This window comes from Anomaloglossus baeobatrachus, chromosome 4, assembly GCF_048569485.1.
Source record: "Anomaloglossus baeobatrachus isolate aAnoBae1 chromosome 4, aAnoBae1.hap1, whole genome shotgun sequence".
Taxonomy (NCBI): Eukaryota; Metazoa; Chordata; class Amphibia; order Anura; family Aromobatidae; genus Anomaloglossus; species Anomaloglossus baeobatrachus.
In genome coordinates, this window is record NC_134356.1 from 462,537,336 (window position 1) to 462,559,831 (window position 22,496).

Below are 22,496 nucleotides of genomic sequence, written 5' to 3' on the forward strand. Positions count from 1 at the left end.
ACAAGTGAAAGAGGGTATACGTACAACAATCATTAACAGTACAAAACAGACTGGTATAGGAGGAGAGAGGACCCTGCCCGTGAGGGCTCACAGTCTACAGGGAATGGGTGATGGTACAATAGGTGAGGACAGAGCTGGTTGCGCAGTGGTCTACTGTACTGAGTAGAGATGAGCGAACCGGTCGCGGTTCGGCTCGAGGTTGGTTCGCCGAACGGACCTTCCGTTCGAGTTCGGTTCGTCGAACGTTCGACGAACCGAACTCGAACTGCATAGGAAACAATGGCAGGCAATCACAAACACAGAAAAACACCTAGAAAACACCCTCAAAGGTGTCCTAAAGGTGACAAACAACTCAAACACATTGGAAAGTGACAAGGACATATACTCATGCGAAAACAAAACAGCTGGACAAGGAAAAAGAGGAGGACACACAGATATAGGCATGGCACGCCCTTCTAAAATCATGTAAAACACCGCAAGGTGACTCCAAGCGGAGTCTCCCTTTTTTCCAAAAATTGGGCCACACACACACCCACCCCTTCAGTGGCAGCACTTGTGCCCCAGTTGTACACTTCACAGCTACATTTGCATCAAGCACATTCAAAAATACGCCATTCTTATCCGTCCCCAGGATGACACCGGGGTAGGTAGCAAAGTCTTTCCTGATCCCAGCTCTGTTCATCTTGGCTTCTTTTAAAAACACAGCAAGCAAGGGTTACTCCAAGCGGAGTCTCCCTTTTTTCCAAAAATTGGGCCACACAGACACCCACCCCATCAGTGGCAGCACTTGGGCCCTAGTTGCAAACAGGATGTTTTGATTTGCATCAAGCACATTCAAAAATACGCCATTCTTATCCGTCCCCAGGATGACACCGGGGTACGTAGATAAAGTCTTTGCTGATCCATGACTTGTTCATCTTGGCTTCTTTTAAAAACAATGTAAGCAAGGGTTACTCCAAGCGGAGTCTCCCTTTTTTTCCAAAAATTGGGCCACACAGACACCCACCCCATCAGTGGCAGCACTTGGGCCCTAGTTGCAAACAGGATGTTTTGATTTGCATCAAGCACATTCAAAAATACGCCATTCTTATCCGTCCCCAGGATGACACCGGGGTAGGTAGCAAAGTCTTTCCTGATCCCAGCTCTGTTCATCTTGGCTTCTTTTAAAAACACAGCAAGCAAGGGTTACTCCAAGCGGAGTCTCCCTTTTTTCCAAAAATTGGGCCCACACACACCCACCCCTTCAGTGGCAGCAGTTGTGCCCCAGTTGTACACTTCACAGCTAGATTTGCATCAAGCACATTCAAAAATACGCCATTCTTATCCGTCCCCAGGATGACACCGGGGTAGGTAGCAAAGTCTTTCCTGATCCCAGCTCTGTTCATCTTGGCTTCTTTTAAAAACACAGCAAGCAAGGGTTACTCCAAGCGGAGTCTCCCTTTTTTCCAAAAATTGGGCCACACAGACACCCACCCCATCAGTGGCAGCACTTGGGCCCTAGTTGCAAACAGGATGTTTTGATTTGCATCAAGCACATTCAAAAATACGCCATTCTTATCCGTCCCCAGGATGACACCGGGGTACGTAGATAAAGTCTTTGCTGATCCATGACTTGTTCATCTTGGCTTCTTTTAAAAACAATGTAAGCAAGGGTTACTCCAAGCGGAGTCTCCCTTTTTTTCCAAAAATTGGGCCACACAGACACCCACCCCATCAGTGGCAGCACTTGGGCCCTAGTTGCAAACAGGATGTTTTGATTTGCATCAAGCACATTCAAAAATACGCCATTCTTATCCGTCCCCAGGATGACACCGGGGTAGGTAGCAAAGTCTTTCCTGATCCCAGCTCTGTTCATCTTGGCTTCTTTTAAAAACACAGCAAGCAAGGGTTACTCCAAGCGGAGTCTCCCTTTTTTCCAAAAATTGGGCCCACACACACCCACCCCTTCAGTGGCAGCAGTTGTGCCCCAGTTGTACACTTCACAGCTAGATTTGCATCAAGCACATTCAAAAATACGCCATTCTTATCCGTCCCCAGGATGACACCGGGGTAGGTAGCAAAGTCTTTCCTGATCCCAGCTCTGTTCATCTTGGCTTCTTTTAAAAACACAGCAAGCAAGGGTTACTCCAAGCGGAGTCTCCCTTTTTTGACAAAAATTGGGCCACACAGACACCCACCCCATCAGTGGCAGCACTTGGGCCCTAGTTGCAAACAGGATGTTTTGATTTGCATCAAGCACATTCAAAAATACGCCATTCTTATCCGTCCCCAGGATGACACCGGGGTACGTAGATAAAGTCTTTGCTGATCCATGACTTGTTCATCTTGGCTTCTTTTAAAAACAATGTAAGCAAGGGTTACTCCAAGCGGAGTCTCCCTTTTTTTCCAAAAATTGGGCCACACAGACACCCACCCCATCAGTGGCAGCACTTGGGCCCTAGTTGCAAACAGGATGTTTTGATTTGCATCAAGCACATTCAAAAATACGCCATTCTTATCCGTCCCCAGGATGACACCGGGGTAGGTAGCAAAGTCTTTCCTGATCCCAGCTCTGTTCATCTTGGCTTCTTTTAAAAACACAGCAAGCAAGGGTTACTCCAAGCGGAGTCTCCCTTTTTTCCAAAAATTGGGCCCACACACACCCACCCCTTCAGTGGCAGCAGTTGTGCCCCAGTTGTACACTTCACAGCTAGATTTGCATCAAGCACATTCAAAAATACGCCATTCTTATCCGTCCCCAGGATGACACCGGGGTAGGTAGCAAAGTCTTTCCTGATCCCAGCTCTGTTCATCTTGGCTTCTTTTAAAAACACAGCAAGCAAGGGTTACTCCAAGCGGAGTCTCCCTTTTTTCCAAAAATTGGGCCACACAGACACCCACCCCATCAGTGGCAGCACTTGGGCCCTAGTTGCAAACAGGATGTTTTGATTTGCATCAAGCACATTCAAAAATACGCCATTCTTATCCGTCCCCAGGATGACACCGGGGTACGTAGATAAAGTCTTTGCTGATCCATGACTTGTTCATCTTGGCTTCTTTTAAAAACAATGTAAGCAAGGGTTACTCCAAGCGGAGTCTCCCTTTTTTTCCAAAAATTGGGCCACACAGACACCCACCCCATCAGTGGCAGCACTTGGGCCCTAGTTGCAAACAGGATGTTTTGATTTGCATCAAGCACATTCAAAAATACGCCATTCTTATCCGTCCCCAGGATGACACCGGGGTAGGTAGCAAAGTCTTTCCTGATCCCAGCTCTGTTCATCTTGGCTTCTTTTAAAAACACAGCAAGCAAGGGTTACTCCAAGCGGAGTCTCCCTTTTTTCCAAAAATTGGGCCCACACACACCCACCCCTTCAGTGGCAGCAGTTGTGCCCCAGTTGTACACTTCACAGCTAGATTTGCATCAAGCACATTCAAAAATACGCCATTCTTATCCGTCCCCAGGATGACACCGGGGTAGGTAGCAAAGTCTTTCCTGATCCCAGCTCTGTTCATCTTGGCTTCTTTTAAAAACACAGCAAGCAAGGGTTACTCCAAGCGGAGTCTCCCTTTTTTCCAAAAATTGGGCCACACAGACACCCACCCCATCAGTGGCAGCACTTGGGCCCTAGTTGCAAACAGGATGTTTTGATTTGCATCAAGCACATTCAAAAATACGCCATTCTTATCCGTCCCCAGGATGACACCGGGGTACGTAGATAAAGTCTTTGCTGATCCATGACTTGTTCATCTTGGCTTCTTTTAAAAACAATGTAAGCAAGGGTTACTCCAAGCGGAGTCTCCCTTTTTTTCCAAAAATTGGGCCACACAGACACCCACCCCATCAGTGGCAGCACTTGGGCCCTAGTTGCAAACAGGATGTTTTGATTTGCATCAAGCACATTCAAAAATACGCCATTCTTATCCGTCCCCAGGATGACACCGGGGTAGGTAGCAAAGTCTTTCCTGATCCCAGCTCTGTTCATCTTGGCTTCTTTTAAAAACACAGCAAGCAAGGGTTACTCCAAGCGGAGTCTCCCTTTTTTCCAAAAATTGGGCCCACACACACCCACCCCTTCAGTGGCAGCAGTTGTGCCCCAGTTGTACACTTCACAGCTAGATTTGCATCAAGCACATTCAAAAATACGCCATTCTTATCCGTCCCCAGGATGACACCGGGGTAGGTAGCAAAGTCTTTCCTGATCCCAGCTCTGTTCATCTTGGCTTCTTTTAAAAACACAGCAAGCAAGGGTTACTCCAAGCGGAGTCTCCCTTTTTTCCAAAAATTGGGCCACACAGACACCCACCCCATCAGTGGCAGCACTTGGGCCCTAGTTGCAAACAGGATGTTTTGATTTGCATCAAGCACATTCAAAAATACGCCATTCTTATCCGTCCCCAGGATGACACCGGGGTACGTAGATAAAGTCTTTGCTGATCCATGACTTGTTCATCTTGGCTTCTTTTAAAAACAATGTAAGCAAGGGTTACTCCAAGCGGAGTCTCCCTTTTTTTCCAAAAATTGGGCCACACAGACACCCACCCCATCAGTGGCAGCACTTGGGCCCTAGTTGCAAACAGGATGTTTTGATTTGCATCAAGCACATTCAAAAATACGCCATTCTTATCCGTCCCCAGGATGACACCGGGGTAGGTAGCAAAGTCTTTCCTGATCCCAGCTCTGTTCATCTTGGCTTCTTTTAAAAACACAGCAAGCAAGGGTTACTCCAAGCGGAGTCTCCCTTTTTTCCAAAAATTGGGCCCACACACACCCACCCCTTCAGTGGCAGCAGTTGTGCCCCAGTTGTACACTTCACAGCTAGATTTGCATCAAGCACATTCAAAAATACGCCATTCTTATCCGTCCCCAGGATGACACCGGGGTAGGTAGCAAAGTCTTTCCTGATCCCAGCTCTGTTCATCTTGGCTTCTTTTAAAAACACAGCAAGCAAGGGTTACTCCAAGCGGAGTCTCCCTTTTTTCCAAAAATTGGGCCACACAGACACCCACCCCATCAGTGGCAGCACTTGGGCCCTAGTTGCAAACAGGATGTTTTGATTTGCATCAAGCACATTCAAAAATACGCCATTCTTATCCGTCCCCAGGATGACACCGGGGTACGTAGATAAAGTCTTTGCTGATCCATGACTTGTTCATCTTGGCTTCTTTTAAAAACAATGTAAGCAAGGGTTACTCCAAGCGGAGTCTCCCTTTTTTTCCAAAAATTGGGCCACACAGACACCCACCCCATCAGTGGCAGCACTTGGGCCCTAGTTGCAAACAGGATGTTTTGATTTGCATCAAGCACATTCAAAAATACGCCATTCTTATCCGTCCCCAGGATGACACCGGGGTAGGTAGCAAAGTCTTTCCTGATCCCAGCTCTGTTCATCTTGGCTTCTTTTAAAAACACAGCAAGCAAGGGTTACTCCAAGCGGAGTCTCCCTTTTTTCCAAAAATTGGGCCCACACACACCCACCCCTTCAGTGGCAGCAGTTGTGCCCCAGTTGTACACTTCACAGCTAGATTTGCATCAAGCACATTCAAAAATACGCCATTCTTATCCGTCCCCAGGATGACACCGGGGTAGGTAGCAAAGTCTTTCCTGATCCCAGCTCTGTTCATCTTGGCTTCTTTTAAAAACACAGCAAGCAAGGGTTACTCCAAGCGGAGTCTCCCTTTTTTCCAAAAATTGGGCCACACAGACACCCACCCCATCAGTGGCAGCACTTGGGCCCTAGTTGCAAACAGGATGTTTTGATTTGCATCAAGCACATTCAAAAATACGCCATTCTTATCCGTCCCCAGGATGACACCGGGGTACGTAGATAAAGTCTTTGCTGATCCATGACTTGTTCATCTTGGCTTCTTTTAAAAACAATGTAAGCAAGGGTTACTCCAAGCGGAGTCTCCCTTTTTTTCCAAAAATTGGGCCACACAGACACCCACCCCATCAGTGGCAGCACTTGGGCCCTAGTTGCAAACAGGATGTTTTGATTTGCATCAAGCACATTCAAAAATACGCCATTCTTATCCGTCCCCAGGATGACACCGGGGTAGGTAGCAAAGTCTTTCCTGATCCCAGCTCTGTTCATCCTGGCTTCTTTTAACCCCTTAAGGACGAAGCCAGTTTTGTCCTTAATGCCCAGGCCATTTTTTGCAATTCTGACCAGTGTCACTTTATGAGGTCATAACTCTGGAACGCTTCAACGGATCCCGGTGATTCTGACATTGTTTTTTCGTGACATATTGTACTTCATGATAGTTATAAATTTAGAACGATATTTTTTGCTTTTATTTGTGAAAAAATCGGAAATTTGATGAAAATTTTGAAAATTTTGCAATTTTCAAACTTTTAATTTTTATGCCCTTAACCCAGAGAGTTATGTCACACAAAACAGTTAATAAATAACATTTCCCACATGTCTACTTTACATTAGCGCAATTTCTGAAACAAAATGTTTTGGGGTTAGGAAGTTAGAAGGGGTCAAAGTTCATCTGCAATTTCCCATTTTTTCAACAAAATTCACAAAACCATTTTTTTAGGGACCACATCACATTTGAAGTGACTTTGAGAGGCCTAAGTGACAGAAAATACCTAAAAGTGACACCATTCTCAAAACAGCACCCCTCAAAGTACTCAAAACCACATCCAAGAAGTTTATTAACCCTTCAGGTGCTTCACAGGAACTAAAGCAAAGTGGAATGAAAAAAAGCAAAAAATAAAATTTTACCTAAAATGTTGCTCTACCCCAAATTTATTCACTTTTAGAAGAAATAACACAACAAAATGAACCCCAAAACTTGTTCCCCACTTTCTTATGAGCGCGCCAATACCCCACATGTGGTCAGAAACCTTTGTTTGGACAAATGGGAGGGCTCGGAACAGAAGGAGCAATATTTGAATTTTGGAAAGCAAATTTGGCTGAAATAGATTGCGGGCACCATGTTGCATTTACATGTCCGCTAAGGTACCTAAACAGCAGAAACCCCTCACAAGTGACACCATTTTGGAAACTAGACCCCTTAAGGCTTCTATCTAGGGGTATAGTGAGCATTTTGGATCCACAAGTACTTCACAGATTTTGATAACGTTACGTTGTCACATTGAAAATTTTCATTTTTTTCTCAAAAATGTTGCTTTAGCATCAATTTTTTCACTTTTTCAAGAGGTAATTCCAAAAATTTGACCCCAACGTTTGTTACCCACTTTTTTATGAGCGCGGTGATACCTCACTTGTGGTCTGAAACCTTTGTTTGGAGAAATGGGAGGGCTTGGAACGGAAGGAGCAATATTTGAATTTTGGAAAGGAAATTTGGCTGAAAAAGATTGCAGGCACCATGTCGCATTTGGAGGACCCCTAAGGTACGTAAACAGCAAAAAAACACCACAAGTGACCCCATATTGGAAACTAGGCCCCTCAAGGAATTTATCTTGATGTTTGGTGAGTACCCTGAACCTCCAGGTGCTTTACAGAAGTTTATAACGTTGAGCCATGAAAATAAAAAAATAAAATTTTACCACAAAATTGTTACTTCAACCAGGTAGCTTTTTTTTTCACAAGGGTAACAGGAAATAAATCACCATGAAATTTATTGCGCAATTTCTCCTGAGTTTGTTGATATCTTGTATGTGGTGGAAATCAACTGTTTGGGCACACTACAGGGCTCAGAAGAGAAGGAGTGCAGTTTGACTGCAAAATTGGCTGGAATCAATAGCGGACGCCATGTTGCATTAGGAGAGCCCCTGAGGTGCCTAAGCAGTGGAGGTCCCCCACAAGTGACCCCATTCTGGAAATAAGACCCCTCAAGGCTTTAATCTAGGTGTATATTGAGCATTTTGAATCCACGAATACTTCACAGAATTTGATAAGCTTAGGTTGCCATATTGAAATTTTCATTTTTTTCACAAAAATGTTGATTTAGCGACACATTTTTCACTTTTTCAAGAGGCAACAACAAAACGTGTACCCCACAGGTTGTTATCTAATTTCTTGTGAGCGCAGGGATACCACACATGTGGCCAAAAACCTTTGTTTGGATAAATGGGAGGGCTTGGAATGGAAGGAGCACCATTTGAATTTTGGAAAAGTTGAAGTAAATTGCGCGCACCATGTCACATTAGCAGGGCCCCTTGGGTACCTATACATCAGAAACCCCCCACAAGTGACCTCATTTTGGAAACTGGACCCCTCAAGGATTTTATTCAGGAGTATAGTAAGCATTTTGAATCCACAGGTACTTCACAAAAATGTTGCTGTAGCAACAAATTTCTCACTGTTAAGGGGGCTTTACACGCTGCGACATCGCTAATGCGGAGTCGTTAGGGTCACGGAATTGGTGACGCACATCCGGCCGCATTAGCGATGTTGCTGCGTGTGACACCGATGAGCGATTTTGCATCGTTGCAAAAACGTGCAAAATCGCTCATCGGTGACATGGGGGTCCATTCTCGATTATCGTTACTGCAGCAGTAACGATGTAGTTCGTCGCTCCTGCGGCAGCACACATCGCTATGTGTGACGCCGCAGGAACGAGGAACCTCTCCTTACCTGCCTCCCGGCCGCTATGAGGAAGGAAGAAGGTGGGCGGGATGTTCCGGCCACTCATCTCCGCCCCTCCGCTTCTATTGGGCGGCCGCTCAGTGACGTCACTGTGATGCCACACGGACCGCCCCCTTAGAAAGGAGGCGGTTCGCCGGTCACAGCGACGTCGCCGGGCAGGTAAGTATGTGTGATGCGTCTGCGCGATGTTGTGCGGCACGGGCAGCGATTTGCCCGTGTCGCACAACAGATGGGGGCGGGTACCCACACTAGCGATATCGGGACCGATATCGCAGCGTGTAAAGTAGCCTTTAGGCTATGTGGCCATGATCCAGCGACACGGCGTCTAGTACACAGTGTCAGCCTCCTGCAGAAATGTGAGTGTTGTCCACGGGAGAACGCAGCTGCCCATGCCCACGATTTGGGTTCAGGCTGCTGTGGACTTTAGTTTTATTCTACCTGCAAAGAACACTCATCTCCGCAGCATAAATTGACATGCTGAGGCTCGGGAAGCTGCGCCACAGGTCGGTTTATGCTGCGGAGAAAAGAAACACAGTGGGCACGGGATTTCTAAAAATCCTGCCACTGTGCTTCTACTGCACAACGCAGCGTTATGGACGCAGGGAAAACACTCTGCGCCCAAAACGCTGCAAACCCTGATTGTGGGCACACAGCGTAAAATGCTACAGTGGATGAATGGATAGATGTCAAACATATATAACGTCCCACCCCCCTGCATATTCTAAGCTGGCGCCCTTTAGTGCCTTTCATGTGACACTAAAGGATGCCTAGCCTTGTATTTAGCCCAAAAAAAAAAAAAAAAAATTAAAATAAATGACGTGGGGTCCCCCCTATTTTTGATAGCCAGCTAGGGTAAAGCAGACAGCTGTAGCCTGCAAACCACAGCTGACAGCTTCATCTTGTCTGGTGATCAATTTGGAGGGCTCCCCAAGCTGTTTTTTTTTTTTAATTATTTATAAATAAATAATTAAAAAAAACAAACAAACGTGGGGTCCCCCCAAATTAGATCACCAGCCAAGGTGAAGCTGACAGCTGGGGTCTGGTATTTTCAGGATGGGAAGAGCCATGGTTATTGGACTCTTCCCAGCCTAAAAATAGCAGGCCGCAGCCGCCCCAGAAGTGGCGCATCCATTAGATGCGCCAATTCTGGCGCTTCGCCCCAGCTCATCCCGCGCCCTGGTGCGTTGGCTAACGGGGTAATGAATGGGGTTGATACCAGGTGTGTAATGTCACCTGGCATCAAGCCCAGCAATTAGTTATGTCACGGCGTCTATCAGATACCCGACATAACTAATTGACAGTAATAAGAAAAAAAATTGACAACAAAAAAAAATTTATTTGAAAAAACACTCCCCAAAACATTCCCTGATTGACCAATTTATTGAAAAGAAAAAAAAAAATCCACTATAATCCATTTGGATGTCCCACGTCGCCTCTGGACCTTCTAGAATATGGGGGACACGTTCAGGGAACGTATCCCCCATTTTCTAGGAGGGCAGACCCTCCATTTGAGGAGAGTGGGTGCAAAAAGCTGCACCCACCCTCCCCGGGTCACAGCTGCACAGTGCTGAGCAGCATCAGCAGCCAGCGTCTCTGAACACAGGAAGCTGTCATCTGCTCGGCACATGTGACCGGCGTCTGCAGAGAAGGAGGAGGGGGCCGCGGGGGATCAGCGCTCCGGTATGTATGACACCGGGGGACACCGGGGGACACCAGGGGGGGGTAGGGGGGGACCCGGCAGGGCCTAGGGAGCAGGTTTCTGTCGTATGTGTTATGGCACATACGACAGAAACCATAGGAACACTGTAAATGCGGCCGGCGCGCTGCTGTGCTCTCCGATGCGCGCGGCCATCTTGGATTTTCGGGAGGGGGTTGGGGGTCGGGGGGGGCACTTTGGGGATACCGAGGGGACCGGAGGGAACCGGGAAAAAGATTTATCTCCCATCTGGCATGTTTGATCATGCCAGATGGGAGATAAATGATTTTTTACCGGCGCGGTCATTTACTATAACTTGATGATCGGTATACGGTGTATACCGGTCATCAGGTGAGCGGGGACCGGAAAAACCGGCCCGAATCATGATCTCCAGGGTCTCAGCTACCCCCGGCAGCTGAGACCCCGGAAATTTTCTGACTCTGGGGGGTGCTAGACCCTTTTTTCCGACCGCCGTTTTAAAACGGCAGAAAGGAATAAGTACCCTTTTTTAGTGCCGTTTTAAAACGTAACGCGGTCGTAATGGGGTTAAAAACACAGCAAGCAAGGGTTACTCCAAGCGGAGTCTCCCTTTTTTCCAAAAATTGGGCCCACACACACCCACCCCTTCAGTGGCAGCAGTTGTGCCCCAGTTGTACACTTCACAGCTAGATTTGCATCAAGCACATTCAAAAATACGCCATTCTTATCCGTCCCCAGGATGACACCGGGGTAGGTAGCAAAGTCTTTCCTGATCCCAGCTCTGTTCATCTTGGCTTCTTTTAAAAACACAGCAAGCAAGGGTTACTCCAAGCGGAGTCTCCCTTTTTTCCAAAAATTGGGCCACACAGACACCCACCCCATCAGTGGCAGCACTTGGGCCCTAGTTGCAAACAGGATGTTTTGATTTGCATCAAGCACATTCAAAAATACGCCATTCTTATCCGTCCCCAGGATGACACCGGGGTACGTAGATAAAGTCTTTGCTGATCCATGACTTGTTCATCTTGGCTTCTTTTAAAAACAATGTAAGCAAGGGTTACTCCAAGCGGAGTCTCCCTTTTTTTCCAAAAATTGGGCCACACAGACACCCACCCCATCAGTGGCAGCACTTGGGCCCTAGTTGCAAACAGGATGTTTTGATTTGCATCAAGCACATTCCAAATCCACAAGCATTTACTCTCCCCAGGATGACACCGGGGTAGTAAATTCCTTCTGGATCCATGACTTGTTCATTTTGATGAACGTCAGTCTGTCCACATTGTCACTGGACAGACGCGTGCGCTTATCTGTCAGCACACACCCAGCAGCACTGAATACACGTTCAGAGACAACGCTGGCAGCTGGACACGACAAAATCTCCAAGGCGTAACTGGAGAGCTCTGGCCATTTTTCTATGTTTGAAGCCCAAAAGGAGCAAGGCTCCAGTTGCACAGTCATGGCATCGATGTTCATTTGGAGATACTCCTGTATCATCCTCTCCAGCCGTTGAGTATGTGTCAGACTTGTTGTCTCTGGTGGCCTTGCAAAAGAGGGTCTAAAAAAATTATGAAAAGATTCCATAAAATTGCTGTTACCGGCACCAGATACGGTCCTACTGGTACGGGTAGACTGGTGAAGATGACGAGACCGTCCCATGTTTGTCAAGTTACAACTGGGAGATTCCCTCCCTGCACCTGCACGGTTGTTTGGTGGAAAAGCCGAGCTAAGATCGAGTAACAGCTTCTGCTGATACTCCTGCATACGTGCGTCCCTTTCTATGGCTGGAATTATGTCACAAAATTTGGACTTGTACCGGGGATCTAATAGTGTGGCAATCCAGTAGTCATCATCACTTCTAATTTTGACAATACGACTGTCATGTTGGAGGTAGTGCAACAAGAAGGCACTCATGTGTCTTGCGCAGCCATGCGGACCAAGTCCACGCTGTGTTTGTGGCATAGAGGTGCTAACCGTTCTTTCTTCCTCTGACATCTCCCCCCAACCTCTTTCAACTGAAATTTGACCAAGGTCTCCCTCATCCGCTGAGTCTTCCATGTCCATGGACAGTTCGTCCTCCATTTCTTCATGTTCTCCTGCACCTTGCTCAACATTTCGCCTGCTACTATGCGCCCTTGTCGATCCCTGTTCCCCATGGTCCCATGCCTGCTGCGTTGGTGATGATGAACGTCTGGATCTTGGTGATGTTGTTGTCCCTTGCACATATGAATCCTCCTGTAGTTCCTCCCCTTCATGTTGTCCCACCCCCTGACTCCGAATAGTGTTTAGCGTGTGCTCCAGCATGTAAATGACTGGAATCGTCATGCTGATAATGGCATTGTCAGAGCTAAACATATTCGTCGCCATGTCGAAACTGTGCAGAAGGGTGCATAGGTCCTTGATCTGAGACCACTCCATCAGGGTGATCTGCCCCACCTCTGCATCTCGTTGGCCCAGGCTATACGTCATGACGTATTGCACCAGGGCTCTGCGGTGCTGCCACAGTCGCTGTAACATGTGTAGAGTTGAATTCCAGCGTGTCGCCACATCGCATTTCAGGCGATGAACCGGCAGGCCGAAAGACTTCTGGAGCGATGCAAGTCGCTCAGCTGCGGCGCTTGAACGCCGGAAGTGAGCAGACAGTTTTCGTGCCCTGTTCAGAAGGCCATCTAGGCCGGGATAGTGTGTTAAAAATTGCTGCACGACAAGGTTCAACACGTGAGCCATACAAGGTACGTGTGTCCCCTTGCCCAGGCGAAGGGCCGCACCCAGGTTTGCAGCATTGTCGCACACGGCCTTACCAGGCTGCAGGTTGAGTGGAGACAACCATTTATTAAACTCGGACCGCAGAGCTGACCACAACTCCTCAGCTGTGTGACTCTTATTACCAAGACATGTCAAGCTAAAGACCGCCTGATGCCGTTGCGCTCGGCTGCCAGCATAGTAATGAGGCGTGCGTGATTCCTTCTGCGCAGTGAGAACGCTGGTGGCCTGACCAGGCAGGCTTGGGGCGGAGGTGGAGGACTAAGATGAGGTGGAGGATGCAGAAGCTGTGGCGGAACTTGGACAGACAGAGGATTGACACACAAGTCGTGGGGACGGCAAGACTTGTGCAGCAGACCCTTCACCATCTATCACCATAGTTACCCAGTGCCCAGTCAGCGACATGTAACGTCCCTGTCCATGCTTACTGGTCCAAGTATCGGTGGTGAAATGCACCCGTTCACACACAGAGTTTCTCAAGGAAGCGGTGATGTTGTGTGCGACATGCTGGTGTAGCGCGGGCACACCTTTCTTAGAGAAGTAGTGGCGACTAGGCATCTGGTACTGGGGCACAGCGACAGACATAAGGTCTCTAAAATCCTGTGTGTCCACTAGGCGGAAAGGCAGCATTTCGGTAGCCAACAGCTTACAGAGGGATAGAGTCAACCTCTTAGCTTTGTCATGGGTCGGAGGAAGTGGCCTTTTATTTGACCACATCTGAGGGACAGAGATCTGGCTGCTGTGTGTAGACGGTGTTGAGTAGGGTGTCCCTGGAAAAATGCAGGTTTGTGAGGAAAGTGCAGGCGGAGACATGATGTTGCCTTCATCCAACGTTGGTGCTATCGATGTCTGAGAGAGCTGTACACACTCACTTGTTTCCCCTTCCAAACCAACTGACGACCTTACAAGCAAACTGCCTGTTGCGGTTACAGTGGTGGAAGTTTTGCGTGGAAAAACAGGTGTGACAGCTGTCCCCACAGTCCTAGAAGATGAAGAGCGCGCGGATGCACTGGAAGGGGCGGGCGGTGGATGGTTCGCTCCGCTAGCCGGCATTGCAGCACGGTGAGCTTCCCACCGGGACTTATGATATTTATTCATGTGACGATTCATGGAAGAAGTTGTCAAACTGCTGAGGTTTTGACCTCTACTAACAGAATCATGACAAATGTTACATATCACATGAGTTGGGCGATCTTTTTCGATGTGAAAAAAGGCCCAGGCTAGGCAAGGCTTAGAGGCCATGCGACCTGTTGATCCACCCCGAATAATGCTCATAGGCAGAGTGGTGGCTGAGGATGCAGTTGTAGACGTGCTACCAGTGCTCCGACTCTGTCCAGGAAGGCGCAAGGTAACTTCGTCGTCGGTTGCATCCTCCTCCACCGCCTCTGTTGACCTCCTCGATTGCCTGACTGGGGGTTGACAGTAGGTGGGATCTAGAACGTCATCATCAATTGTTGTGTTTGCACTCCCCTCCCCCTCAGACCGAGCCTCTTCTTGCCCTGACCGAATATTTAAGTTGTCATCCCAATCGGGTATCTGCGTCTCATCTTCATCAGTATGTTCCTCATTGTCTATAACCACAGGTGTTACAGTTTGTGACAAAGGGTCAACATTATGCTCAGAAACTTGGTCCTCACGGCCTGAATCTGAGTCACAAAGGTTCTGGGCATCACTGCAGACCATTTCCTGTTCTGTACTCACTGTAGCTTGGGAGCAGACCTCTGATTCCCAGGCTATAGTGTGACTGAACAGCTCTGCAGACTCAGCCATCTCAGTTCCACCATACTGTGCAGGGCTGATGGAGACTTCAGAGCTGGGAGAAATCAAGTGTGATTGGGATGACAACTCAGAGGAATGGTGTTTTTTGGATGCGGTACTTGAAGTGGCTGAGAGGGCACTTGTTGGACCACTTGAGATCCATTCAAGCATTTTCCTTTTTTGCCCATCATCTACCTTTGTTCCTCTTGTTCGTGTCCGTAAAAAAGGGAGCACATCGGATTGTCCACAATAAGTAGTAGACATCTTACTTTTGCTAGTAGATGGTCTATCTTCAGCAGATGATAATGGAGCTTTGCCACCTTCCCCACTGACAAAACATTTTTTGCCTTTTCCACCACGCCTCTTCCCCTTTCCACCAGCATCTGTCATTTTGCCACTCATGTTGATTGCGACAAGATTGTGGACTGAAAATGTGGTAGTAAAAATTGAGAGGTGGTGAAGATTGCAGTGGTGGTCTAGCTTTATTAACAGCAGAATAATAAAGAATAAATATCCCTGACAATGTAACTTAGTTATAATTCGTTGGAGTGTGCAACGCAGGCAGACGTGCTGCAAATGTCTTGGCACTAGTGGGACTATAGCAAAGTCCAATAGCCACGTATAGGATGCCACTAGGTACACTGAGTGTTTGCTAGTATAATGGCTTCGTTATAATTAGTTGGAGTGTGCAACGCAGGCAGATGCGCTCTGCAAATGTCTTGGCACTAGAGGGACTATAGCAAAGTCCAATAGCCACGTATAGGATGCCACTAGGTACACTGAGTGTGTGCTAGTATAATGGCTTCGTTATAATTAGTTGGAGTGTGCAACGCAGGCAGATGCGCTCTGCAAATGTCTTGGCACTAGAGGGACTATAGCAAAGTCCAATAGCCACGTATAGGATGCCACTAGGTACACTGAGTGTGTGCTAGTATAATGGCTTCGTTATAATTAGTTGGAGTGTGCAACGCAGGCAGATGCGCTCTGCAAATGTCTTGGCACTAGTGGGACTATAGCAAAGTCCAATAGCCACGTATAGGATGCCACTAGGTACACTGAGTGTTTGCTAGTATAATGGCTTCGTTATAATTTGTTGTAGTGTGCAACGCAGGCAGATGCGCTCTGCAAATGTCTTGGCACTAGTGGGACTATAGCAAAGTCCAATAGCCACGTATAGGATGCCACTAGGTACACTGAGTGTGTGCTAGTATAATGGCTTCGTTATAATTAGTTGGAGTGTGCAACGCAGGCAGATGCGCTCTGCAAATATCTTGGCACTAGTGGGACTATAGCAAAGTCCAATAGCCACGTATAGGATGCCACTAGGTACACTGAGTGTTTGCTAGTATAATGGCTTCGTTATAATTAGTTGGAGTGTGCAACGCAGGCAGATGCGCTCTGCAAATGTCTTGGCACTAGTGGGACTATAGCAAAGTCCAATAGCCACGTATAGGATGCCACTAGGTACACTGTGTGTTTGCTAGTATAATGGCTGAGTTTAAAAAACTTGGAGTGTGCAATGCAGGCAGATGTGCTCTGCTAATGTCTTTGCACTAGTGGGACTATAGCAAAGTCCAATAGCCACGTATAGGATGCCACTAGGTACACTGAGTGTTTGCTAGTAAAATTGCTTAGTTTAAAAAACTTGGAGTGTGCAATGCAGGCAGATGTGCTCTGCAAATGTCTTGGCCCTAGTGGGACTATAGCAAAGTCCAATAGCCACGTATAGGATGCCACTAGGTACACTGAGTGTGTGCTAGTATAATGGCTTCGTTATAATTAGTTGGAGTGTGCAACGCAGGCAGATGCGCTCTGCAAATGTCTTGGCACTAGTGGGACTATAGCAAAGTCCAATAGCCACGTATAGGATGCCACTAGGTACACTGAGTGTTTGCTAGTATAATGGCTTCGTTATAATTTGTTGGAGTGTGCAACGCAGGCAGATGCGCTCTGCAAATGTCTTGGCACTAGTGGGACTATAGCAAAGTCCAATAGCCACGTATAGGATGCCACTAGGTACACTGTGTGTTTGCTAGTATAATGGCTGAGTTTAAAAAACTTGGAGTGTGCAATGCAGGCAGATGTGCTCTGCTAATGTCTTTGCACTAGTGGGACTATAGCAAAGTCCAATAGCCACGTATAGGATGCCACTAGGTACACTGAGTGTTTGCTAGTAAAATTGCTTAGTTTAAAAAACTTGGAGTGTGCAATGCAGGCAGATGTGCTCTGCAAATGTCTTTGCACTAGTGGGACTATAGCAAAGTCCAATAGCCACAGATAGGATGCCACTAGGTACACTGAGTGTTTGCTAGTATAATGGCTTAGTTAGAATGAGTTGGAGTGTGCAGAGGACAAGAGGGTACAGTGGCAGGATTGTGGTGCTCTGGGTAGAGGAATGGAAGCCTGCCTTTCTATTCCCTCCTAATGGTGAAATGCAGGGAGGAAATCCCTGACCTGGGCTACACAGACGCTGTTGCTGTTTGCAGGACCTGTCACCTATGGCTCTCTGACCCTGCCGGTACGAGCCCTTAAAAGGACTGCTAGAATGTGCTCTCCCTAAGCTGTCTAACGCTGTGTATGCAGCGCATACAGCTGTATCGGCGATAGGACAAAGGACGGAACTGCGACAGTGATGTCTGACACCAAAGACGCAGAAGGCAGATAATGGCGATCGTGAAGAAAATGTCCGGTTTTATAATGCAGGGACATGTGACATGCAGATCCTATCACACATGCCGTTGCTTCTCTGCCTCAAAGTCCACTTAGGTGTGTGTGTGTCTGTGATTGGCTGACATGCTGGCCAGCCCCACAAGACGCGCGCGCTTAGGGAAGGAAGACAAGAAAAAAAAAAAAAAAAATGGCGATCGCCATTATAGAAACAGCAGTGATCTGAAGGCGCTGTTCACGCACACTATACACTGAAATGTGATAATAGTTTGATTCACAGAGTGACTTACACTATTACAGCAGAAACCAAGCTAAGATTTAGCTGTTTTTTGGCTGCTAGAACCGTTCTCGAACGTTTCTAGAACTATCGAGCTTTTGCAAAAAGCTCGAGTTCTAGTTCGATCTAGAACATGCCCCAAAATCACTCGAGCCTAGAACTGGAGAACCACGAACCACGAACCGCGCTCAACTCTAGTACTGAGGGCTATTGTAGGTTGTAGGCTTGTTGGAAGAGGTGGGTCTGGAGGTTCCTCTTGAAGCTTTCCACGGTAGGTGAGAGTCTGATGTGCTGAGGTAAACCATTCCAGAGTATGGGGGATGCACGGGAGAAATCTTGTACGCAATTGTGGGAAGAGGAGATAAGAGAGGAGTAGAGAAGAGATCTTGTGAGGATCTTAGGTTGCGTGCAGGTAGGTACCGGGAGACTAGGTCACAGATGTAGGGGGGACACAGGTTGTGCATGGCTTTGTATGTCATTGTTAATGTTTTGAACTGGAGTCGTTGGGTGATGGGAAGCCAGTGAAGGGATTGGCAGAGTAGCGAGGCTGGGGAGTAGTGACGGGAGAGGTGGATTAGGCGGGCCGCAGAGTTTAGGATAGATTGGAGGGGTGCGAGAGTGTTGGAAGGGAGGCCAGAGAGCAGGAGGTTGCAGTAGTCAAGGCGGGAGATGATGAGGGAATGCACTAATGTTTTTGCTGATTCTTGGTTAAGGAAAGCACGGATCCGGGAGATATTTTTGAGTTGTAATCGTCATAAGTTGAAGAGAGCTTGGATGTGTGGCTTGAAGGATAGAGCAGAGTCAAGGGTTACTCCAAGGCAACGTGCTTGTGAGACTGGGGAGAGTGAGCAACCATCAAGTTTGATGGAAAGGCTTGTACGGTTAAAGGGTTGTCAACTATTTGGACAACACCTTTTCATTCCCCATGTTTGCCCCCATTAAAATTAAAAAGCTTATACTAACCTTCCGTACCACCACCATTGCAAAGGTATCTGCACTTGATCTGCCAGGGTTCAAATGAGATTTTTACATCAGGTGAGCCATGCCCTCAATCATCAACCACTTCACTGTCCCCACCTTTGGACGTATAATTAATCAAGAGGGAGCGAGAGAGCAGCTACAGCTCACACTTCCTTTTGATTACATATACAGTATGTCTAAAGGCATGGGCAGTGAAGTCGGCTCCAATTGAGAGCAGGGCTCACCTGACATACATCAGGTGAGCCCTGGGAGAGCAAGTCCCAATACCATTGAAATGGCGCCGGAGGTGAGTAAAAGCTTTTTTTATTTTAACAGGGCCAAATATGGGGAATGAGAAGATGTTGTCGAAGTAGTGGACAACCAATTTAACATTTCTTATTAAGGATGTATTTTGAAAATGTATTTAATGTAGTTGTAGGTTAAATATTTTATATCCCTTTGGAAATTGAATGTGTGTTGGTTCAAGACCTTACTATTACTGATTGTGTTCTCTTTTCACTGCTATGTCCTAACACAGTTTCATGCTCCTCTATGTCTTCAGCATTCACTAATCATGACATCACATAACATGCTTATTAAAAACTAGGGAAATGTTTATGACTCCAGCAAGAAGTTATGTATCAATTAGGCCATGTGCACACATTGAGTATTTGGTGAGTTTTTGACCTCAGTATTTGTAAGCCAAATTCAGGAGTAGAGATGAGCGAACCGGTCGCGGTTCGGCTCGAGGTCGGTTCGCCGAACGGAGCCCCCGTTCGAGTTCGGTTCGTCGAACGTTCGACGAACCGAACTCGAACTGCATAGGAAACAATGGCAGGCAATCACAAACACATAAAAACACCTAGAAAACACCCTCAAAGGTGTCCAAAAGGTGACAAACAACTCACAACACAAACACATGGGAAAGTGACAAGGACAAATTCTCATGTGAAAACAAAACAGCGTTACGAGGAAAAAGAGGACGAGACACAGATATAGGCATGGCATGCCCTTCTAAAATCATGTAAAACACCGCAAGGTGACTCAAAGCGGAGTCTCCCTTTTTTCCAAAAATTGGGCCACACAGACACCTCCTTCAGTGGCAGCACTTGTGCCCCAGTTGTACACTTCACAGGTAGATTTGCATCAAGCACATTCAAAAATACGCCATTCTTAACAGTCCTCAGGATGACACCGGGTGAGGGAGCAAAGTCTTTGCTGATCCCAGCTCTGTTCATCTTGGCTTCTTTTAAAAACACAGCAAGCAAGGGTTACTCCAAGCGGAGTCTCCCTTTTTTCCAAAAATTGTGCCCCACACACACCCACCCATTCAGTGGCAGCACTTGTGCCCTAGTTGTACACTTCACAGCTAGATTTGCATCAAGCACATTCAAAAATACGCCATAATTAACAGTCCCCAGGATGACCCCGGGGTAGGTAGAAAAGTCTTTCCTGATCCCAGCTCTGTTCATCTTGGATCATTTTTAAAAACAATGTAAGCAAGGGTTACTCCAAGCGGAGTTTCCTTTTTTTCCAAAAATTGGGCCACACACACCCATCCCTTCAGTGGCAGCACTTGTGCCCCAGTTGTACACTTCACAGCTAGATTTGCATCAAGCACATTCAAAAATACGCCATACTTAACCGTCCCCAGGATGACACCGGGGTAGGTAGCAAAGTCTTTCCTGATCCCAGCTCTGTTCATCTTGGATCATTTTTAAAAAACACAGCAAGCAAGGGTTACTCTAAGCGGAGTCTCCCTTTTTTTCCAAAAATTGTGCCCCACACACACCCACCCATTCAGTGGCAGCACTTGTGCCCTAGTTGTACACTTCACAGCTAGATTTGCATCAAGCACATTCAAAAATACGCCATACTTAACCGACCCCAGGATGACACCGGGGTAGGTAGCAAAGTCTTTTCTGATCCCAGCTCTGTTCATCTTGGATCATTTTTAAAAAACACAGCAAGCAAGGGTTACTCCAAGCGGAGTCTCCCTTTTTTTCCAAAAATTGTGCCCCACACACACCCACCCATTCAGTGGCAGCACTTGTGCCCTAGTTGTACACTTCACAGCTAGATCTGCATCAAGCACATTCAAAAATACGCCATACTTAACTGTCCCCAGGATGACACCGGGGTAGGTAGCAAAGTCTTTCCTGATCCCAGCTCTGTTCATCTTGGATCATTTTTAAAAAAACACAGCAAGCAAGGGTTACTCCAAGCGGAGTCTCCCTTTTTTTCCAAAAATTGTGCCCCACACACACCCACCCATTCAGTGGCAGCACTTGTGCCCTAGTTGTACACTTCACAGCTAGATTTGCATCAAGCACATTCAAAAATACGCCATACTTAACCGTCCCCAGGATGACACCGGGGTAGGTAGCAAAGTCTTTCCTGATCCCAGCTCTGTTCATCTTGGATCATTTTTAAAAAACACAGCAAGCAAGGGTTACTCCAACCGGAGTCTCCCTTTTTTTCCAAAAATTGTGCCCCACACACACCCACCCATTCAGTGGCAGCACTTGTGCCCTAGTTGTACACTTCACAGCTAGATTTGCATCAAGCACATTCAAAAATACGCCATACTTAACCGTCCCCAGGATGACACCGGGGTAGGTAGCAAAGTCTTTCCTGATCCCAGCTCTGTTCATCTTGGATCATTTTTAAAAAACACAGCAAGCAAGGGTTACTCCAAGCGGAGTCTCCCTTTTTTTCCAAAATTGTGCCCCACACACACCCACCCATTCAGTGGCAGCACTTGTGCCCTAGTGTACACTTCACAGCTAGATTTGAATCAAGCACATTCAAAAATACGCCATACTTAACCGTCCCCAGGAGGACACCGGGGTAGGTAGCAAAGTCTTTCCTGATCCCAGCTGTATGCATCTTGGATCATTTTTTAAAACTATGTAAGCAAGGGTTACTCCAAGTGGAGTGTCCCTTTTTCCAAAAATTGTGCCCCACACACACCCACCCATTCAGTGGCAGCACTTGTGCCCTAGTTGTACACTTCACAGCTAGATTTGCATCAAGCACATTCCAAGTCCACAAGCATTTACTCTCCCCAGGATGACACAGGGGTAGTAAATTCCTGGTGGATCCATGACTTGTTCATTTTGATGAACTTTAGTCTGTCCACATTGTCACTGGACAGACGCGTGCGCTTATCTGTCAGCACACACCCAGCAGCACTGAAGACACGTTCAGAGACAACGCTAGCAGCTGGACACGACAAAATCTCCAAGGCGTAACTGGAGAGCTCTGGCCATTTTTCTAGATTTGAAGCCCAAAATGAGCAAGGCTCCATTTGCAAAGTCATGGCATCGATATTCATTTGGAGATACTCCTGTATCATCCTCTCCAGCCGTTGACTATGTGTCAGACTTGTTGTCTCTGGTGGCCTTGCAAAGGAGGGTCTAAAAAAATTATGAAAAGATTCCATAAAATTGCTGTTACCAGCACCAGATACAGTCCTACTGGTACGGGTAGACTGTTGAAGATGACGAGACCGTCCCATGTTTGTCAAGTTACAACTGGGAGATTCACTCCCTACACCTGCACGGTTGTTTGGTGGAAAAGCCGAGCTAAGATCGAGTAACAGCTTCTGCTGATACTCCTGCATACGTGCGTCCCTTTCTATGGCTGGAATTATGTCACAAAATTTGAACTTGTACCGGGGATCTAATAGTGTGGCAAGCCAGTAGTCATCATCACTTCTAATTTTGACAATACGAGGGTCATGTTGGAGGTAGTGCAACAAAAAGGCACTCATGTGTCTTGCGCAGCCATGCGGACCAAGTCCACGCTGTGTTTGTGGCATAGAGGTGTAGAGGTGCTACCCGTTCTTTCTTCC